The 17,646-nt window shown below is 40.8% G+C and overlaps 1 protein-coding gene across 3 annotated transcripts in view; it reads left to right on the top strand.

Moving 5' to 3' along the window:
- KITLG (KIT ligand) overlaps positions 1-17,646 on the top strand; it is a 97,932-nt gene that overhangs the window by 45,096 nt on the left and 35,190 nt on the right. The window lies entirely within an intron of this gene.

Here is a 17,646-nt window from a genome sequence, read left to right as displayed (position 1 = left end):
GTCTTAATTGAGATTCCTGCAGTGCAGGGGGTTGGACTAGATGACTCTGGGGTCCCTTCCAACTCTACAATTCTATTAGTCTTTGCAATGTTGGAGCTGCTTGGGACATCCATCAATGTGGGAGCTATCATGCTTACATAATGCTATACTTTGTCACATAATTCACTTCAGCTGTGTTCTATCCTAAGGGTCTCTCACCAAGCTTTTAAACTGAGTAACAGTGACTAAGTACTGTTAAGCTGGTTTGGTAAAAGATTAGATCTACACCTCTCCCCAGAAGCACTTTTTGCATACTCAGTCCTCCAAGGCCTGCACAATTTTCTAAATCCCCTTTTAATGACATCTAATCCAATTACATATGAAAAGTCACCCCAGAATGGCTTTTATGAAGCCTGTGAGCTATTGTTAGAATCTGGTGAATCCCAGCATTCATTTATTTGTGGTGTTTTTTATGTGTCTCTATAAAATCTTCCCTCTCTCCCTTCTTTCTGAAATTATTTTAAAATATGACAACATGACTTTTGATATAAAGTATTGTTGGGAAAGCTGTGCACATCTAAAATCTGGGTGTTCCGAGTCATAGAGAAGGAGGCAAACATTTTTATTTTTTTTGTCTTGCATTTTACCTTTACTCTTTGTAAAGTCCTTCACAACTATGAAAACACCTCTATTCACTAACCCCTACAAATGGCAATATAAACAAACCTGGGAAAATGCAGCCGCTTTCCAAAACACATACGACTGTGAATACGAGGATGAACGTTAGGCCAGCACAAACTGTAAGGCTGTCCTGTTGGTGTGAGGCCCACCCCATATTTAAACATGAAATACTTCTAAGTACCTTTACTAGTGGTTCTTTGCGTGTCAGCCTTCCAAATATTTACCTCTAAGCCACCATCAGTTAGCAGCTGCTTGTTCTGGTCAGCACCTTTGTAGGCCCCAGCAACATAAGCCTAATCATATTTATTCAGAAGAAAGACACACTGACTTCAGAGGGGCTTAATCTCTGGCAAGTGTGTTTAGGATCACACCTTCATTTTCATTGCTACTTATGCAGGTAAGGAGATGGTGTTTTGTATAATCTTACTTTAGTGTTCATGTGGTCTACCAAAAGTATCACAGATTGCGTCAATAATTGTGTTCAGAATTATCACAGAGACACTTGGAAATAATTCATTTCATTTGCTGGGCAGCCCTGCCATGCTGCAAGCCCATTGATGGCAAGTCATTATGATCAAAGTGATTTCCCTGGGCAATGTTTTGCACACATTTCCCCTTCCCAATCCTGTAACCCATAGATCCATGCCTCCTGCTCCTCTTCCAATGCTAGTGACGTGCATGTTCATTTTGCTGTTCCCAAATGGCCGAGGAGATGGTTCCTCACCAGCTCTGGGAAGACAAGGTTGCTTGTGTTCTCTTAAGGGCAATGCAGGAGAGCCCATTCTTCTATGTCAGGGGTGAGGAACCCTAAGTCCAGGGTCTGAATGTGACCCTTCAAATCTCTCTGTCTGGCCCTTGGGACTCTTCCCAGACCACAACTCCCTGCACTGCACCCTCCTTGAGAGCTTTTGCCTTGCTGGAACATGTCCTTGGATTCTGATAAGGCCTCTTCCCTGGATGAAAGCCAGAGAGGGGAATGTAAATGTGTATAGAAACTAACCTATAATTTTTACATTCATTGCTATGCTGATTTTTGTCTCTGGCCCATGCCTACCACCGCTGCTCTACCTTTGTCCAAAAACTCTTCCTGCAACAGGTAGATGGGGAAGCCATAAGGATCACAGTGACTGGGGTTGTTCTGGCACTCTGTGGAGAGCTGACAGAGAGAAAGGAAGAATAATGAGTAATGCTGTGTTTCTGCTGGTTATTGGGACCTGGAGGCACAATCGATGAGCAACTGATGCCATGACTGTGGTGCTATCTCTTCCTGTCTCTGTGCCTCATCCTGTTGGGGGGAGGGTGTGTGATCGCTCAGGGAAGTTCTGTTGGAACTCTGGATGGAGAGGGAATATTTGGCCAGCAATGGCAATAATGAGAGTGGAGTGCTTGCTGATTATCAATAGGCTTGTAAGAAGCAGCGATTCCTGTTCTGATCTCACAATCAGAAGTGTTTCTGTTCTGCTGCAGTATGGTTTCTGCCAGATACTGCATTATTTTTCTTGCCTCAGCTAAGCTATGTAACTGTGTAACTTATGTAGCTTGCATCCATTTCAATGTAAAGGAAATGTCAGAACGATGTTTCTAAAACTAGATACAGTCAGCCTGCAAATTACCCTTGGATTATGATCCAGGGATCATGCCTAAAGCTGAAATTGCATATAGTCAAAACCCATTGACTTCAACGATGGGTAGGATTGTTAAAGACATTTCCCCCCAGAAACCCACCCACTGTCCACCTTTTATTTTTAAGCCACATGTGTAAGGTTGAATGTCCACAAGTTAAATGTGCACAAATTTCAGGCTTACGGTAATCATATTTTATTTGCAGACTTAAAAAAACTGATGTGAACATTATATTCGCTTGACTGATTTGCATTCCTGACCAGAGACGAACTCATAAAACTGTGACAATTTCCTTCTCTGTTTTTTCTGAAATTCTCTGACATCCCTACTTCTCAATGGCATAATTGTGCTGCCTCTGACTTCCACTGGTATGGTTGGTTTGCTGTCTTAACAGTGAGTGGGGGATCTTTGGCTGCTTTTTCTACACTTTGCATATTTTCCCTTGGGTCTCCTATGTAGTTCTCCTAGCTGCTGAAGAAGAAAGAAATGGTTGGCCAGCATAGTTTCGCTCGTACACACTTGAAAATTTCTGGGAGTAGCAATGGGAGGCCTATGACTGACTACTTTGGATGGGGTCATGCACCCCCTGAAGGAAGGCTTGTGGTCCAAGGATGCTCTGTCCTTGTTGTTAGAAGCCAAGTGACCCACTTCAACTGGAGACACAGCTATGGCCATTTCTGGACTGGGAGAACCTGACCATTTTAGTCCACTTGCTGGTAACCTTCAGGCTGGATTTCTGCAATGTGCTCTAGGTGGGGCTGCCCTTGAGATTGGTCCAGAAGCTGCAGCTTTTGCAAAATGTGGTGTGTTGACAGGAGTTCTAGACTGCTGTGGTGATTTGATACAGTTAAACTGAACACTGTGCTGTGGTGGCAGAATGGGAGAGGGTGCTGCGATAGTATGTTTTTGTTTGTTGCCAGTAATATATTTGTTGCCAATAGTATGTTTTCACTTGTTGCCTTTGAGCTGAATGGAGCAGTTCTAACTTGCCCTGCTACTTACTTCAATGTAACATTACTTCAGCAGAGAGCAGTGTCTGCAGGAGTATTGGATTAGAATATGCCTCCTTGGCCCAATGTTTCCCAGTTCTGCCAACACATTTCCGATGCGCCATCAGAATAAGATACTCTGAGATGGTTTATGAGGGCTGTCTACTCTGGGACTTAAACTGGAATCCAAGGCACTCCAGTTCTGGTAGGGGAGAACAGGAGGTTGTTCAGTCTGTTGTAATTTGCAACTAGCTCTTACAAGGGTTTTATACAAAGTCTTCTGCTAAGAGACTGAAGGGTGGAAGAGAAAAGTAGTCCAACCATTGCAGTTCAGAAGATGCATGTCAGTTTTATCAATGTATATTCTATAATATATACCAATATGAAGTTTAGATACATACCTAATTAAATAATAACAGATGGAAACCATTTTAAAAAGTACGGTAACTAATGAAGAAATTTAGAGGTTCTTTTAAAAAAACAACAACACAAGACTGACATGTGTCTTTAATGAAATAACATTATAAGTGGCTTTTCATGTTAAAGGATTTGTCCCCTTCCCATCCCTTCTCTTTCTATTTTAAGCTTAGCATTTTATAGCTGATTACATTGCATTTCTAGCAAGAAAAATAAAGGGGGAGGGTTGCTTCCCAAAGCAGCAATTAAGCATTTCCTTTTCTGGTAGTGCATACGCACAGTACACACTTCAGATGTGACCATTTTTTTATAGAGGAGTGGATTTACTCTTCTATAGTAAAACCTTTTATGAAGTCAAAGAAGCTGGGAGACCTTTACAGCTGAAAATCTGAATAAATGTGACCTACATAGGGTAATACATAATTAATTGAAATTTTTTGCTACATATAGAATTATAGAATCATAGATTAGTAGTGTTGGAAGGGATCTCAACGGTCATTTGCAGGAATCTGAACATGTGACCCCCTATCCAATTTGCAGAAGTAATACAACTTACACTGCAATAACCAAAACACGATTGATTCAAGTTTTACTTTTAAAAAATGGCTACATCAAAGCAGAAATTTAGAAAAGTAGGTATTACGGATCTGCTAATTATTAGCACTCAGCTTTAAATTGCTGTAAGCATTTAGGTAAGTCATTACCAGCACTAACCATCTGAGATAAAGGGCTTATCATCCGCCTCATGTATCTACTTACATTAAGACTTGCTAGTAAGATTCGAAGATTAGTCTCAGTTACTAATTTATCCACTTCCGTGGAATTTAGCTTTTGGGCTTGCAAGATGACATGGCTTGGATCAATAAATACCCATTTACTATATAGGGAAACACCCTGCAAGTTTCACTTTAGCTCTGTGCATTTGGCTCTACACCGATGTAAAAGAAAGTGTCTGAATGGATGCAATTCAAATCTTTAGAAGGATGTAGGTGTAGTGAAACTCTTTTATTCACATATGATTTTACGTACAGTACTTACAAGTGAGCCCTGCAACTGGATGATAGTTTGGAGTGCTTCTGTTGAGGTCTAAAGCCACTACATTCCTTCACTCGTCTCTCCTTTTTCTTCCCTCCTTCGACACTTAAGCTAAGAAACAAAACAAACAATTGTTCGGCATTCTGTGCCCGCTGACCATGCACTGGACTGTTTTGGTTTTTTCCTCCTTTTTGGGGGGTGGGGATGGATGCACTCATGCCTAATTCTAGCTTCAGTAAATTTGTTAGTTTCTCCATTAATGTCTGTGAGCAAATAGCTTCAGTGTGAATTACCAATTAGATGCATCCAGGTGGAGGTATCTGTTGCCCTTCAGATTCATCCCAACCAGCATGGGCAATGGTCAAAGATAATAGGAGTTGTTATCCAGAAAGATCTGGGTAGCCACAGGTTTCCTACTCTGATAGATACCTATATTAGATGTTTTCTCTTCCAGCCACTTAATGCTATCCCCCCCCCATCCCCTCCCCACCAGTTTTCCTGTTTACGCTGCATCCAGTGTGCTCCCACTGCTGATTTGGGAAGAGGTATGCACACAGTATTAGCCGCAACCCATATCTATCATGTGGTTTCTTATGAAATGCTGCATTTTGATTCATTTCCCTCTAAACAAGCTTCCATCCAAATTGAGAAAAAAGAAAAACCTACCTGCATTTTAAGCTGGTAAAAAAAAAAAGGTCAAGGTAAACGACCCCTGGATGGTTAAGTCCAGTCAAAGATGACTATGGGGTTGTGGTGCTCAACTCGCTTTCAGGCCAAGGGAGCTGGTGTTTGTCCACAGGATTTCCATGTCATGTGGCCAGCATGACAAAACCACTTCTGGTGCAACGGAACACTGCGATGGAAGCCAGAGCACACGGAAATGCCGTTTACATTCCCACCGCAGCAGTACCTATTTATCTACTTGCACTGGTGTGCTTTCAAACTGCTAGGTTGGCAGGAGCTGGGAGAGAGCAACAGGAGCTCACCCCATCGTGGGGATTTGAACCGCTGACCTTCTGATTGGCAAGCCCAAGAGGCTCAGTGGTTTAGACCACAGTGCCACCTACGTCCCTATTTAAGCTGGCAAGGTGTACACAGTCACAGTGTCTTAATATTCTGGGCCACTGAACTATCATGCGGATGTTCCCACATGGGTTCCTCCCCACTTCCTCCACCTCCCTGCAAATTGTTTGTACTTTTGTCAGTGCCTCTCTCTTGTGCAGAGTTGTGCTTTATGAGGTTTTTCTCTCTGTATTCTTTTGTTGTTTGAGACTGTCCACACTAACTGTCCACAGCAGTTCTTCAAGGATTCAGAGATGAAAAATCCACAGCCCTACCTTGAGATGCCAGGATTTGAACCTGGGGCTTTTGCATGCAAAGCAGATGCTCTACCACTGAGCTATGGCCCTTCCTTTCCCTCCAAACCCTAAGGCTTGACTCCCTCCCCCCATATTTTTTGTGGCCTCTTTGCCACCAAATTTGTGAGGAGAAAAATGGGAATTATTCATTTGTGTAAAGTAATTGTCACCTGTCTACACTTGTCAATATTTCAATAGGTTAGAGAGCTGTGTACTTTGACTCTGCCAAGCGTTCAGAACAATTCTCAAAACTTCAAAGATTAATCTGTCTCAAACCTGCTAAATTTCTCTTTGCAAAGTGCCACAATGACAGGAATACATGCATGCACAATGAATACACTTATTTATAGTATTGTTCTAGAAGATGCTGAATGAATTACGCAGATATGGCCTGAATTTCAGTATGGCTTTCAGTTGCTGTATCTTGCCTGGCCTGGTTCATACATAAAGCTTCATGCTTTGTTTCTCTCTGGGCAAACTGTGATTGGGAGTCAAGGCCAACCTCTCAAGCTTTCTTTGAAGGAAACAAACAATGAATTCGGGTTTGCATATAAAACTAAGGCAGCCTCTGTTTCCCCCTACATGGAAACAGCAGGAGAGGGGCCAAGCAAATACAGTATTGCCTGTGTGCACCTGGATGCTTCTTGTTGATAGTTTATTTTTAACTATGGTTTGTTCCAAGCAAATCAAGCAGTAGTAGCTATTTTAATATTTTGAAGTGGTCCTGGGACAGGCACTGTAAACACAGCTTCCTTGGGGTGTAGGCTGGCCGAGAATCTTCATTGGTATTTCTCATGTCCTTTCTAACTCCTGGGAGGAGACTAGCACTATGAGCGGCTTCTTTTCCAGGGCAAGCTAGCAATCCAGGCCCCATCTAGTCCATTATCCAGTTCTCCCACTGCCGGCTCAACCAAATGTCTGCAGGAAACCCCTAATCAGGACCTGAGCACAAGAGCACTCCTCTCTTGTGGCTTTCATTACTGCCTCCAACTGCTGAGGCAGAGCTTAGCCATTACGACTGGCAGCCATTGATAGATGTCTTTTCCATGGATTTGTGAAAAAGCTTGTCAAAAAAATGTTTAAAAGCTTGCTAGTCTATGAAAGATTGTTGAAGGGGAGTCCACATACACATAGGGCAACCCAAGTTGATTTAGATTGCAGCAGACTTGGATAGTCAAAGGAATAGGGGCCCATTATTCTATTTTGTTCCTTGTTAGGCTGGGTGGCCTTGAGAGACTGACTTGTGGGTTGAGCATGACTGGTGAGCCGAGTTGCTTATTATCTAGGAAAGTGCTCTTAACACCTTTCAGAGCCAGGCGTTGAGGCTGGAAATGTGTTAATTAAAAAGGAGATTGCTGGGCTTGAGTGGGCATATCAAAGGGATTGTCCCAGTGTGGGCCTCACCACCTCAAGCCTGCCCAGGACTTAATCACTTTCCCGCCCTGCCCCATGGCTTTGCCTGCATCCCTTCTGGTTGGATGGATACCAGCACCAGCCACTCCCTACATCCTGATAAAAATGTGCAGGTAACAGAGAGGGTCGGGTGGGGGGGGGAGTGATGGGAAACCTTTCTTCTTTGAGGGAAAATGCCAGAAGAGCAGTTGAAGGAAGGAGAGAGAAAATGTGATTTAAAAGGAATAAAAGGAATAAGAGAAGAAAAATGTAAAAGGAGCAGAGTGGGGGAATTAAAGAACCTAGCAGTTTGAGGCAAGGGATAGTGGAAAGGTTTGTTAAGCCTGAAAGTAAAAAGGGAGACAAAATTACAAGAGAGAAGTATTAATTGTGAAAGAAAGCAAAAATATGAAATAACAATATTCTCCAAGTACAGCCACTGAATCGGCAAGTTTTACCCAAATTGGAGAGATGGATGCACAATACTTCCTGAGATAGTTTCTATACAACTTGAGGAAATATAAACTACCAGGAAAAGAATTTAGCCATTTCCCAAACAGATATTCCATATCAATAGAAAATGAACACTAGTGGATGCCTGCTGATTATGCCCAACTTCTCCTTTATCTGCCACCATTTTGTGACAGGCTTTGCACCTGTGCCACCATTTTGCGATTAATGGGTCTCAGTAATTTCTAGCCCTCCGAAGTGGGACCTGGGGGTAGAAATTTTGAGAACCCCAGTCATTCCTTTGGGAGTTCAAATGCAGCAGGAGTTGTGTGTTTCAGTCTTATTGGAAGAATGAAGCTTATTTCTTAAGCTTTTCTTAAGGAAACATCATCTACAGAGCAGGGCCACTCCACAGGTCCCTAGTGGCAAGGGCCATAACTTAATGGTTGAAGACATATTTTGCATTCAAAATGTACTACATACCATCCCTGGTGTTTCCAGGTAGGGTTGAAATCTTGGAGAGCTGCTGCATGTCAAGTGTACAGTTCTGAGCTAAATGGACCAGTGGCCTGATAGCTTCCTGTGTTCCCTAGAGGGCTTAATATAAGGAAATGCAGAATGATGAGTCAGGTCTTCTGCAGTGATTTGGTGTAAAGTTTCCCACACACTCATCTCTCAAGTCCCTCTGTCCTTGGGAAACTTAAAATGCTCACTCTCTTTTCTTTTGATCTGATTGGCCCTGTGCCTTGGATGAGAGTGACCTCTGATGCAGTCATCTTCATTTTGATATAGAGTTGCATTCAGAGAGGTTCACATTATTTTGTTTATTGATTTGTGCAATTCAACTGAATCTGAATATGACAAAGTCTCTGCAAAAATCCCCTGGTCTGGGGCTTTTCCAGACAACTAAAAATGCTACTTTCTTATAGCATGTATGTGTGCCCACGTAGTCCAGGAGCAGGTATGCTACCAGAACTGTGGTGGTGATAAATCATAGTTGCTATTTTAGGCTACTTTAGCATCTCTGGATTCTGTACAAGCAACTTAATTTAGAGAAAAGGAAGAGAAAAGAAGAATAACCCCAGAGTAAAAACAAGACATTCTGCTTAATTTCAGATGCCCATAGTTAAATGTCTCACAACAAATGTAACTGATCTGTAGACAACACAACCTGTAGAAAGAGAAAACGCATGTGCTTTGTAAACAAGGAAAATCTTTAATAAAAATTATTTTAAACAATATGTTGAACTGGTGGCAGTGTAAAATCAGGAACAATCCTCCAGGTAATTGTGGGTACTTAACTGTATTCAAAACAGACCTGGTTCTTATTCCTTATTATGAACAAACTCTTGTGCTTCCTTATCTGATATCTCCATTGTCACTCATGAGTGTTTGGATCCCTCAGTGTAGTTTTCTTAGGCCTCCATCTTTTCTCATCCCCAGCTGCCTCTTAGACTGTGTAAACATTACTGGCTTAACACACAGCTGGGTTGTTCTATTTTCAATTTGGATTGAATTGTGTTTTGTGCTAAAATACATCAAAACTCAAAATTACCTAAGAAACAACAGGATAGATATGGATCATGTGAACACCACTTCCCAAACCGGAAGTACACTGGATGCATAACAAACAGCTATGTGTATAGCCTTGGACCACCACAACGTTTGGTTGCTTGGAATTATACATGATTTTCTTTCCCTTTGGTTTGGTTTACCTGCAGATTAGGTCACCGTCTTCTTATACTAGGTAGGCCATAGAGGCAAATTCAAGGTGTTAGTGTCAAGGTACAAAGTTCTAAAAGGAGTGACTCCTCAATATCAACCATCTCAGGCCCTACGACTGGCAGAAAAGCCTTGCTGTTGGTGCCACCTCTGGCTGCTGTCCGGTGATGTTGACCCATGACAGGTCTTCTCAATGGTGCTTTCCTGTTTGTGGAATGTCCACCCTGGTTTGATACATAACTTCTGACTCTCAGGAGAAATGGAAAGACATTCCTATTTAACCAGGCATTTGCTGGCTGACAGTTATTGGCCACGACAACTTAGAAATTAGCAACAGTGAGGGTATGTGATTGTTTTTACATGTTTTTTGATTGTGTTTAATAGAATTAAATGTGCTTTATATTGTGTTGTTTTAATGTCTTTATGTGTACTCTCCTGGGCTCCTTTGGCAAGAAGGGCAGGATACAGATTTAATTAATTAATACTATGTGCAGCACTAAGTAAGAGTTTTACCTGTATGCACTGACTGATGAAAATGCAAGGAAAACCAGTGTGGCATAGCGGCTACATTGTCAAGCTCACTCCATGCCAGCATGGCTAATGGTTAAGGCTGATGCAAGTTGTAGTCCAGGCACATGTGGAGAGCTACAGGTCCCCCATTTGTGCTCTAGAGAGTCAGAATTTGATCTCCCTCCAAGTTACGTTTTCCTGAGGATTTTTAGTGGTCTTGCAATTCTCTGATTCTAACACACACAAAAATTCCCTACCCTTATAAAAGACTTTGATTACTCTTTGTCTTCTGTCTCCATTCCAGCACCTTGGCTTGTTACATATGCATATTATAAAACACTCTTCCAACATGTGGTATGCACTCTGCATGTTTGTGCATGAATTACAGTTGAGCCTTCAGTCTGGTGCTGTTTCTGACAGGACGTTAGCAATGCAGAACTGTTTCACGTTGACGTTAGGGGAAGACAAAAGCAGTAATTTAAATTGTGAAAGTCTCTGTAGTTTTTATTTTCAGTAGCTAATCTTCGAAAGTTATCTGTTACAATGTGCACTCAGTAACAACCCAGTGGGCTGATGTACAGAGTGATTCTAGGAAGGCTTACTCAGAACTAAATCCCTATGTGCCTATGACTGTTTGGCCAACAGCCCTAATCCTATTTACTTGGAAGCAAGTCCCATTGAAAGGAACAAGACAAATAAACATTTAGGGTCAATGTTTTGTTTAGTAGTAAATATGTTAGAGCTATCAGGGTGGATTTCAACAGTCTCCCTAACAGACTCTCTCACAGGCACTTTTTGGCAGAGTGTATGTTTTTTTTTTACTCCCCATTACTTCCAGTTCAGTTGTATAATAATGATAATTAGTTAATCTTGCCAAACAATAACAACAACATCCTATAAAGTCAGCCACAGCTGTTCTCTTATGGATGGATGAGCTGATGTTGAGAAAGAGGACTGTTTCAGATGGCTTTGGAAACCATAGTTTCCTGCTACATGACCAAACTGGTTAGCCCTGGGCTTACATGTTCTCACTCATCCCCCCCCCCCCCCCGCTTTTGTGGCTGTGAGGGCCATTCAGGAACTTCCACTTTCAAACAAACCACAGATCCCTGTTATGTCTGATCTCAAGCCACTGTGGTTTGTTTAAACTAATTAGTGAACAAACCATAGCTTGACCCTGCTGTGTTCTAAGTTTTAACAAGACACAGTGTTTCAAGCATGGCTGTAATGGGAAACTGTGGTTTCTTTAAAGTTGGAACTTAAAACTTCTGATCCTTTCTTGTGGTTCACAAAAGAAGAGGAGTGTGAAACAGGAAGCGCACAGGCCTGAGTCTCGTTCGTGGAACAGGAAACAATCATTTCCCAATGAAAATGAATTGGCCCATGGTGTCTTGCCTAAAGCTATCTCCTGAGTTCATGGCTGAGGCAAAATTTGAATGAAGATTTCTCTGGCTCACATCCTTAACCACTACACTACATATGTGCAAATATGGGTGAAAATACACAGAGGATGCTGTTTTACTGTAGTAGTTTAAACAAGATTACTACAGATTTCACTAAGCCCTAATATTCTAGGACTGGCCACCATGAACTATTGTAATCTACTGTGGCACTTTCTTGTAACATTGCTGAAGTGTTTGAGACTTTTCCAGGTAGAAAATCGAGAGAAGCTATTAACATTTGCTTTATTCCCAGGAGGAATGATTTTAAGGACAATGTTTATAAATAGGAGTTTGGATAAACGCATTTTGCATTTAGAACAATAGTCCTTGGTTCTTGAAGGAGCACATTCCACAGTCTTGGAAAAGCTCCTATGTAAAGCTCTGCATCCTGTATAAACAAGTCTCTTGCAGCTGATAAATGGTTCTCTTGGACAAGGAATGGCATTGCCAGTGATAAATACATAATGAACACAGGTTCAATAAATGCATTAAATATGAAAAATGAAATGCATTGAAAATAAGGAAAGGGATCTTTAGTTAGGCAAAGTGGTTTTTTTGAGAATCCATCAAAGAAAACTATGCACTGGGTATAAGTTATAGATATACTCCAGGATTCTCTGAGGGCTTCTTCAGAAGTAATACATTTCTTACACAAAAAGAGAATTTCCTTGCATGAAACAATCCACCTGTCATCTGTTTATACATTTTGGGAAGCTGCAACCAGTCAAGTATGAGTGTGGGAGGGGGGGCAGTTACTGTTTTTGTTAGTTACTATGTTATGAATTTTTGTGTTTTTATATTGTAAGCTGCCATGCGATTCTTGGATGAAGGGTGGTATAGAAATTTAATAAATTGTTATTATTGTTGTTGTTAGCAAAATGTTAGCAGCCACACTGTTTGGGATATTTAGAGAAGTCCCACTGATATCAGAAAAAGAGCGTCAGTTGTCATGGGTTGGTGAACCAAATAGCCTGAATGTTGAACTGAATATTCTATGCTTTGTTTGGAGATCTTTTGGATGGGGTGGACCTTAAACACACACACACACAATGAAAGTGACCTTAAAATTCCTTTGTGAGAGATACAGACATTGTACCTTGAAGACGTACCTATACTGAAGGGAAGCAAGCATTAAAGAGCAATTTGTGAGCTGCAATTTAATATGACTGCCCTGCTGTGAACACTTTGACAGCTTTTGTGCTGCTGTAAAAATACATTTTATTTTTAAATTGTTTTTTTCCAGCGTATATGAACCCCTGTTGAAACCCCACAATGAAATGCTACACTCTCCCTTCAAGAAATGTCCTAACATTTTAAAAGCTGGGTTTTTTGTGTGTTTTTTTTAAAAAAAGAGAGAGTAAAAACCAGTTTGATTTCTGCTCTTCCACTCCTGTACTGCTAAGTTCACAACACAATTTTTTTACCTTAAAAGTGAGCACAAATGGTCTTCTCCATTTCCAAACTTATTGTTCCTCCAGTTTAGACCCCCCCAACTTGATGTAATGATATTCCTACAGTTAATTTCATATTTAATTTGACCCTTAGTGTGACCAAGTAATGATGAAAGATCAAAATTTGTTCAAATGCACTTTGAACAACTAATTCTGCTGGCCAGGAAATCAGGTCTTTTTCTAAGTCAAGCTCTGCGTTTTTCCTCCGTTAAGATCGAAAGGTCTGCCCCACTTGAATTTATTTTAGGCAAACAATGTGTGATATTGATGGGTATGTTTGATTGAACATTGTAAAAGAGAAAGTTGTGCATCATTTGCTTTTTTAAAAAAGGCAGGGAACTTGAGATGCACACTCAAATTCTGAAGCCTTCCACTGTGGTCTCAGTCTTGAAATATCCAGTTAATACATCTTGCCATCAATTCAGAGGGTATTTCACAGGCCGCAGGAAGCATTGGAACTCCCCTTTTGCCTTCTGGGAGCAGACGAGATTCACATGGATCGCTTGGGGTCATGCTCCATTATGTAATGCCATTTATTTAATTCCGCAGGAAAATGTTAAGAGTTATACACACTATAACTCGATAGCTCATTCCTAGCAGGTTGATGGGAATTGTCACTCTGTGAGGGGTAAACTACAGTGTCCAGAATTCTTAGAGGAAAAGAATGTGCTTCAAATGCATTTTAAAGGGATATTGCGTATGCAGCCAAGGTTTGTTTTGTAGTTTTACGATTCTTTGCTCTTCAGCTGTATCCTCTAGGATTAATTATTTTAAATTCTATAACTGCATGTAGCTATGAGGCATAACAGTATGTGGGAGGTTTGTTTTAACAGCATAATGTTAACTAGATCAAAGTACCAATTAATACGTATAATCCGTGTTGTGAAATCTGCTGTCATATTCAATTTTGTGCAGCTGTTGACATGTCTCAGAAAACCTGTTGACTGAAATGTGAGGTGCTCACTGGAGATTCTCCTGCACATCAGTTAAAGCAAGTCTTTTGGGGGGACTCTTGCAAGTCTCATTCTCAATTCTGTTCACGTGTAAATGATGGGGAGAATAGTTGTGGCTCACCAAAAGGGAGCTTTGCAAAGTAAGGACTACTCTTTCAACAAGCTGATAGGATGCATGCTACAGAGAAGAGGAGCTCACACCACAGAAGCATTTTATTAAAGTCATAAGAATAATCAGTTGTTAACCCCTCCACTTCAGGACAGCTTAAACCCTGCCAACGGTAGTAATCAACAAAATAAAAGGTTTTATAGGTTTTTGAAATATACTTCAACTGCAGAAAATACCCGAGGAAGTGGTGGTGAGGGCTCCACAGTTATGAAGCTTCTTCCAAATTATGTTTGACATATTTTGAAAACTTATAATGTTACTTGCGTTAGCCTTTTTTTAAATAAAAAAGTCAGCACTCACAAAGCTGCTTTTGTGTGCATTTATTCACTTACTGGGCATGACATGACAGAGACTTATGAAATTAAGTTGAAGGGCATTACAAAATCCCCCTCTTTCTCAAAAGATAAGAATGTGAGGTTATTCTGTGAACTCAAGAGCCAGGTTCAATGCAAAACAAACTACAAACCCATGAATTTCAGGGTCACTTCTCTCATTGTGAGGTTATGTGGCCGTTTGTATCATCTTGTCAACTGGTAAGGAGAATTCTTTTATCATAGATTAGGTAGTAGATCAATGGTCGTCTGCATCTACCCTAGCATTTATCTAATACAAAATGTGATTTGTTTCAATGTGAGTACTTTGAAACACACATTTGAAAATAGCTATTAATACAAAAATAGATTCAAACCACTTAGAGTTTTAAGGAGCCATAAGCACTTTAAGATGATCTTTATGAAATCAAGCTTTTGCTAGTTTGGGTGGACATGAGTGACAAAAAAAAATCATGTCCAACCACAGGCAAAAGTTGATGGAATAAAATATAAAAAACAAAATCTGACAGAATAGAACTTGTAAGAATATGGAGAGATGCACATAAGAGAGACACATTCAGAACACTCTGTGAACCACTGGCCACCTCCTCTCAAAAAGCATATTGCAGAACTCCTCTACAGAAAAGGCAAAAGATAAGGAAAGTGGAGCAGCTTTCTTGTGAAGAAAAGCTTTATACTGCTTTTTAGCTAGTGGTAAAGAGATGGTGACTGGTAGGTAGCACAAGAGGCGCTTAGAAAATTATGAATTGCTTGTTTCTTGTTTAGACTCTTGCAATGCATGATAGATTGGCTGCCTTTAAAAGCAATCCAGAAACTGTGGTTGGTGCAGAAGAGGGTCCCGAGTTTATTAACTGAAGCTGCTTCCAGACAATATCTGTTTTGGGGTGGAATTCAGTCACATGCATACAAATTTAGGTTGAACAATTGCACAGATAAGTGGGAAGTGTTATGCAAAAAACCCATTTCCCCCAAAGAGTGGACTTTTTGTAATAAGGAAAGTGACAGGGAGATTCACTGGAAAGTGTAGAAAAGCTTTTGCTTCAAGGCAGCAGCACCCAACCTTCCCACAAGCAAACTGGAGTGAATGTTCATTAAACAGCAATTGCCATATAATCTCCCTGAAAACAAGTAATGACGAATGCCCAATATACAGGTCTGAAAGTGCCCTGAGACTCAGCAGTTTAATAATAATAATAAATAATAGAAAAAATCCAAAATAAAACACAATAAGAATCAATCTAGACTTGGCTGCTTGATCACACTGTGCCTGTGGATTGTCAGTTGCACTAGCCCCTGGGCCCTATTTAAAACACTGGCTTGAATCTTAGAAATCCTAAGCAGCATGGGACCAGGTTACATGAAAGACTGTCTTCTCCTACACACGTTGACCCAAACCTTAGCATCCTCCTAAGAAGTCCTGTTCCTGGTACCTCTGATTAATGAAGTGAGGTGAGCAATCACCACAGACAGGTCCTTTTCAATAGAGGCATCTCAGTTATGGAATAGGTTTCCAGGGGGCTAGCCATTTTTGTGGTCTTTTTGCTACCAGGCTGAATACCTTTTTGTTCACACAAGCCTTTGACATAATTTAAGTAGTCTCCCTCTCTGCCTAGGAACCATGGTTTTTGGTTTTTTTTTATTTTGAGGATGTGGCAAGTTCTGTTTCATTGTATCTGTCCGGCTTCTTCCCCTTTTAATGGTTACCATAGCATTTCACTTGTTTTTGCTTACTTATTGTTAGCTACCCAGAGAACTTCATGTTATAGGGCAGCAAATACCAAAAATAAACACGGAGACAAAAGAAATTAGATGCAGTCCATTTCTACACAAATAATTCAAGATAATTACAATGAATTAAATTAATTGCTAGTAATTTGATAACTGTGAAACGAGTGACTTTCCTACACAGTTGACTTACAGATTTATTGCTGCAAGATGGGTCATTGGAACAGATTGCTTTGTTAAAAGGATCAAACAAATTGGTGCTGGATGTTCCTAGTAGCCTTAACAGCTAAGAACAGACTCCATGTGTGCATTGGGTTTATAAGCACGCAATGAAGCTTTTTCCTGCTCTTTTATGATACTAGTTCATCCAATGAAGGTGAATATTGGAAAATTCAGGGCAGACGAAAGGAGGTACTTTCACACAGTACTTAACTCTAGAACCTGTTCCCACAAGAGGTAGTGATGGCTACCTACTTGAGTGGCTTTAACAGAGGAGTAGACAAACTCATAGAGGAGAAGGCTCTCAATGGCAGTATGCCCTGAATTCTGCCAGTTGCTGGCAATCACAGGTGGGGAGAGTGGTCTTGTACTCATGTACTGCTTATGAGCTTTTAAAAGGCATCAAGTTAGCTACTGTGAGAACAGGATGCTAGACTGCATGGACTCTTGGCCTGATCTGGCAGGGCTCTGCTTACATTTTCAAGGAGCCAAACTAATTCACAATTCCGAGACAAATATATGGATCAGAACATGGTTATCCTTTGGTTTTTGCATGTCTAATTCTGAGATAACAGTTCTTGGATTAAAAAAAGGTGCTAAAATGCATATGGAATGCATATTTTAAGATAAAATGCAAGCAAAAATGTGTGGTTTGCTGGGGAAGTGCAAAAATGAAACTATAGGCAAGTCTCTGTGATCATCTTCATTACACTGAAGTGCAATTTCAAAGAGTGCTACCCTTGGGTGTGCTCCAAACAGCTCTGGCTTGGGGAAATGCTCAGCTGTAACATGTGAAAGCTGGGTGTGCTATTCTAATGTGTGAAGTGTGTCCGCATCTCAGGATCATTGTTTGCATGGAACTGGTTTCCTGAAGTGGGATTTCACATCTTTGCTTGTGTGACTATGGTAAGGACCAACAAAGAATCCTTCCAGAAAAGACCAAAATGCCACCTAGTCCAGCATCCTGCTTCTCACAGTGGCCAAGTCAATGTCCCTGGAAAGTCCACCAGCATGGCTCAAAAGTAGAATACCTTTTCCCACTGTTGCTGTCCAGCTACTGGTACTTAAAATCATCTTCAAAATACCGGTAATCTATATGCCACTTTTCCAAATGATGCTTAAAATGGCTCATGAGAGCAGTAAACAAATCTGTATATAAGTAGGGTTTGCATCCAACGTTAGCCATACTTGGCAGAAGC

This window comes from Podarcis tiliguerta (genome assembly GCF_965153285.1).
Source record: "Podarcis tiliguerta genome assembly, chromosome: 10".
In the NCBI taxonomy this organism is placed as follows: domain Eukaryota; kingdom Metazoa; phylum Chordata; class Lepidosauria; order Squamata; family Lacertidae; genus Podarcis; species Podarcis tiliguerta.
This window is presented reverse-complemented; position numbering and strand designations above follow the sequence as displayed.